Source organism: Eumetopias jubatus, unplaced genomic scaffold (assembly GCF_037043125.1).
Source record: "Eumetopias jubatus isolate StellerSeaLion01/CBP00866 unplaced genomic scaffold, mEumJub1_p1.0 scaffold_2, whole genome shotgun sequence".
NCBI lineage: Eukaryota > Metazoa > Chordata > Mammalia > Carnivora > Otariidae > Eumetopias > Eumetopias jubatus.
The window spans coordinates 81,710,827-81,715,513 of NW_028274808.1; the positions used below are offsets into that span (position 1 = coordinate 81,710,827).

Sequence of the window (4,687 nt, forward strand, 5' to 3'; positions counted from 1 at the left end):
GAGAGAAGTAGTTTTTATCTAATAGGTGTATTAATCAGGGCTCTCCAGAGAAACAGAACCAAAATGATGCCTATATACACAGAGAAATTTATTTGAAGACAGTGGCTCGTGCAATTATTGAGACTGACAAGTGGAAAATCTGCAGGCAGGCCATCAGGCCAGAGACCTGGGGAGGAAACGATGTTATGGTTTAAATCTGAAGGCTAGGGGCGCCTGGGTGGCTCAGTCGTTAAGCGACTGCCTTCAGCTCGGGTCATGATCCTGGGGTCCTGGGATCGAGCCCCACATCGGGCTCCCAGCTCAGCGGGAAGCCTGCTTCTCCCTCTCCAACTCCCCCTGCTTGTGTTCTCTCTCTCGCTGTGTCTCTCTCCGTCAAATAAATAAATAAAATCTTTAAAAATAAATAAATAAATAATAAAAATAAATAAATCTGAAAGCTATCTGCTGGTAGAAATCCCTCTTGCTTTGGGGCAGGTCAATCTTTTTTCTATTCAGGCCTTCAACTGATTGTAAGGCCCATCCATGTTAGGAGAGCAATCTGCTTTACTCAGAGTCTACCAATTTAAATGTAAATATCATTTACATATCATTAAATATCAAAAAGAAATAGCCAAAATAATGTTTGAAGTATGATGTATGAAGTATTTGGGTACTACGGCCTGGTGAAGTTGATACTTAAAATTAACCATCACAAGACACCTGGGTGGCTCAGTTGGTGAAGCATCTGCCTTCAGCTCAGGTCATGATCCTGGGGTCCTGGGATGAAGCCCCGCATCGGGCTCCCTGCTCAGCATGGAGCCTACTTCTCCCTCTCCCACTGCCGCTCCCCCACCCCCCGCTTGGGCTCTCTCACTCTCTCTTTCTCTCTCTCAAATAAATAAATTAAGTGTTTTAAAAAATTAACCATCACAATGGGTATAGAGCGCCAGTTATATAAGATTAAATTTCTGGAAATTAGTTGCATATCAGTGTAAATATACCTAACCCTACTGAAATTTACACTTTAGAATGGTTAAGTTGGTAAATTTTATGTTATGTGTATTTTGCCACAATTTTGTAAAAAGTATATTCGATCTTTCACCTGGGCCTGCAGCACCAGCAGGATGGGCAAGTGTCAAGGTCTTCGTACTGCCAGGAAGCTCCACAACCACAAACAGGACCAAAGGTGGCGTGATAAACAGTACAAGAAAGCACATCTGGGCACAGCCCTAAAGGCCAGCCCTCTTGGAGGCACATTACATTCAAAGAGAATTTTGCAGGAAAAAGTTGGGGGTAAAGTCAAACAGCAAAATTCTGCCACCAGGAAGTATGTCAGGGGCCAGCTGATCAAAAATGGCAAGAAACTCACAGCTTTCATACCGATATTGCAGAAAACAATGAAGTTCTGGTTGCTGGATTTGGTTGCAAAGATCATGCTGTTGGTGACATTCTTGGAATCCACTTTAAGGTCGTCAAAGTAGCCAATGTCTTTCTATTGGCCTTTTGCAAAGGCAAGAAGAAAAGACCAAAATCATAAGTTTTGATGATGCAAACATGGTAGTAACAAGCTTTCACATTCAAAAAAAAAAAAAAAGTACATTAGAGAGAGAAATTGTCTTTCACCAAATACAAAAATAAATCTTTCCATAAGAGCCATTAGGGTAGAACCTGGATTATATCCTAACCTTAGGGTTTTGCCAATGACCCCAAAAAATGTTCTTTATATAGCAAACTTCTATGAAAGTTGAAAGGGTAAATTATTATATCTCAAAAAAGCTATTTCTGTGAGGAGTTAAGATGACATAATCCAGGTAGATTGCTTCCTGGGGATATAATTTTCCTCAGGAATAGAGCATAGAGAGTAAGAGAAATAGAAGTTAATACATTCCTTTGATGGTGGCTCTCAAATAACAAACTTTTCAACGGAAGTGTTGGTAATGGCTAAATAGCAGCCAGTCCATGGATAATCATTTGATAAATGACTGTAATTTTAGTATTGTAGTGAACATTGCTATGAACCCAAGAGGTAGAATGTGAGTCCTAGGATAAGCAAATCTATGCTCCGGAAGCATTTCAAGTAGGGTTTCTAGAATTTCGTGCTCATCCTTAGAGATTCTTAATGAAGTAAGTGAGGTATTGTTTAGTGACTATTACCACAGTCATAACTTGGAGATACAGATAATTCACTCAATTTTCTGTATGCTAGAGAAAGTCTTCCTAGTACAAGTTTCAGAAACTTAAACTTAACAGATGTGACAAGAAGCACCCCTTCTTGGTACCCCTGTAATCCAGCCGTCAGTGTATCCTATTAACAAGAGTGTATGAGTCATAATAGTTCTGATCCTAATGCTGAGGATCAAGTTCTGATCATGGCAGGTAAAATAATTACCAGTTATAATTTAAAAGGCAATGTATGCTCTAGTTACTCTAAATTCCATGGGAAAGATCAATTTAGTTTTTTTGTATTTTACTAACAGTTTCTGTAAAGACATTTTTCCCCCATGAAATTAAAGAGTTAAAAGAGATAATTACTGTTGAGGCAGAAAATGAGCTTTGCTTCTCCACAAGAAGGTAACCCCTCAAGAAGCTGTCCAGTCTCTAGGAAAAGCGCTAACACTTCGACAAGCTCCTTTAGGCCTAAGGAGAGCAAGTCCGATGAGGTGATGACAGAGGTGCTGGCTGAAATGCTGAGCTCAGCTCATTGCAATTTCAGATTTTTGAGTCTCCCTGTTTCGAAAAGGAGTTTATTATTTTCTTTCATCTTTAATTCATTTTTTAAAAATCCTCAACTGTATACACAAACTTGGCAAACCAGTGAATCGTAAACACGAAGGAAATCCATAAAGGCCATCTAGCATGTTTCTTTGCTTCTGAGTAAAACCAAACTTCAAACTTAGGTCCACCTTTTAAAATGTATCTCTAGGGGTGCCTCGATGGCACAGTTGGTTGAGCAGCTGACTCTTGGTTTTGGCTCAGGTGGTGATCTCAGGGTGGTAAGATCGAGCCCCACCCCCCACCGTGGGGTTCCATGCTTAGCAGGGAGTCTGCTTAAGGCTCTCTCTCCCTCTGCCCCTCCCCCCACAAATAAATAAATAAATCTTAAAAAAAAAATAAAATGTATCTCTAAGGAAGGCTTTTCCCTAACTGCTCCCCACCGCCCCTCCCCAGACTAGGTTAGGTTTCTCTAGTGTATACTTCCACAGCATATAGTATCTCTCTTTCAAAGCTCATACCATAAAACCAGATAATTACTCGACTCTCAGTTTAAGATGGCTGACTAAACTCACACTGTTGCCTCTCTTCTCTCCCCAAATCCTGCTGAGATGATGGAAGAAATACAGCAATACAAAAAAATCTACAACAGAAAGGGCAACTGTAGGCCAGAAAAGTATGGAATTTCCAGATTTAATCCAGGTAGGAGAAAACTTGTGGAGGCATGGAACCAGAAACTCCATGTAAGTGAAAAAAGAGAAACTTCCAAACAAATTTTCCCACTAGACATTGGGAATAAGCCCTGATCAGAAGTAGCTGGGGCTAGTAGGAAACTGAGTCTGAGAGGCAGCCAGCACATAGTTAAGGGTCTGGGAAATATCTGCATCAGCTTGCAACTCTCAGAACCGCTGACATGGCCTCCGCCCGGGGGTAAAGCCATATATATGTTTTTAAATAGCCAAATAAAATTAGAGTTCTGATGAGAACACTCCCACTGTAAACACTGGGACTAGAGAAGATAGGCAGTAACCCCCCATAACTGACAACTAGCTTGAGGGACGGGGAGCTGCCCTCACACCGAGGACAAGGTACACAGCCACCATAAAGAAAAGAGCCCAGGGGCACCTGGGTGGCTCAGTCAGTTAAGCGTCTGCCTTGGGCTCAGGTCATGATCTCGGGATCCTGGGATCCAGCCCCAAGTGGAGCTCCAGGCTCAGCAGGGAGCCTGCTTCTCCCTCTGCCCCTCCCCCTTTCCCCACCCCCCCCCGCTCCTGCACACTCTCTCTTTCAAATAAATAAATAAAATATTAAAAAAAAAAAGAGCCCACTTGGTCACCCTCAGTCCCCTGGTCCTCCCCTTCCTCCTAACCACCACAGCTGTCTCCTATAATAGGAATCTGTGTCCACTGCCAGGAGACCAAACATCTTCAAGCATGCAACTGCCAATATAGATCTTTTTACAAATATAAACAGACAATAAAAAACTGCCAAACATTGGAATAAAACCACATTATTTCATTTTGTTATATTATTTCATTTCATTGGATCAACCTCTGAGAAAATAGTGTTAATACAGGAAATGAAAGACAATTTTAAAAGTATATAATTATTATCCTAAGAGAAATTAAGAGAGTACTACACCCATTAAAACAGAATAGGCTACTGTGAAAAAGATCAATTATAGTTTTTTGAAAGTTAAAAATGCCATTGTCTAAATTTAAAACATTTCAACTTTTTTTCATATTAAAATTAAGATTTTCCTGTGACTACTAGAGAAGTTTAGCATATTTTTTGTATTCTTTGACCATTTATAGCCCCATTCCTGTGAAATGCCTGTTTATGTTTTTTGCCCATTTTCCCCTCTTGGGTCATTTGGGTATATTCTCTATATTGATATGTTGCTTGATATATATGGGGCAGATACTTTTCTCTCAGCCTGTTACTTGCCTTTTAACTGTCTTTCAACATTCAAGAATTTAAAAATTTTATACAGACT

General features: G+C 40.4%; 1 pseudogene; it reads left to right on the plus strand.

Moving 5' to 3' along the window:
* Window positions 1-1,103: 1,103 nt before the first annotated feature.
* Window positions 1,104-1,516, plus strand: LOC114208151 (small ribosomal subunit protein uS12 pseudogene; annotated as a pseudogene).
* The last annotated feature ends 3,171 nt before the right edge of the window (window positions 1,517-4,687 follow it).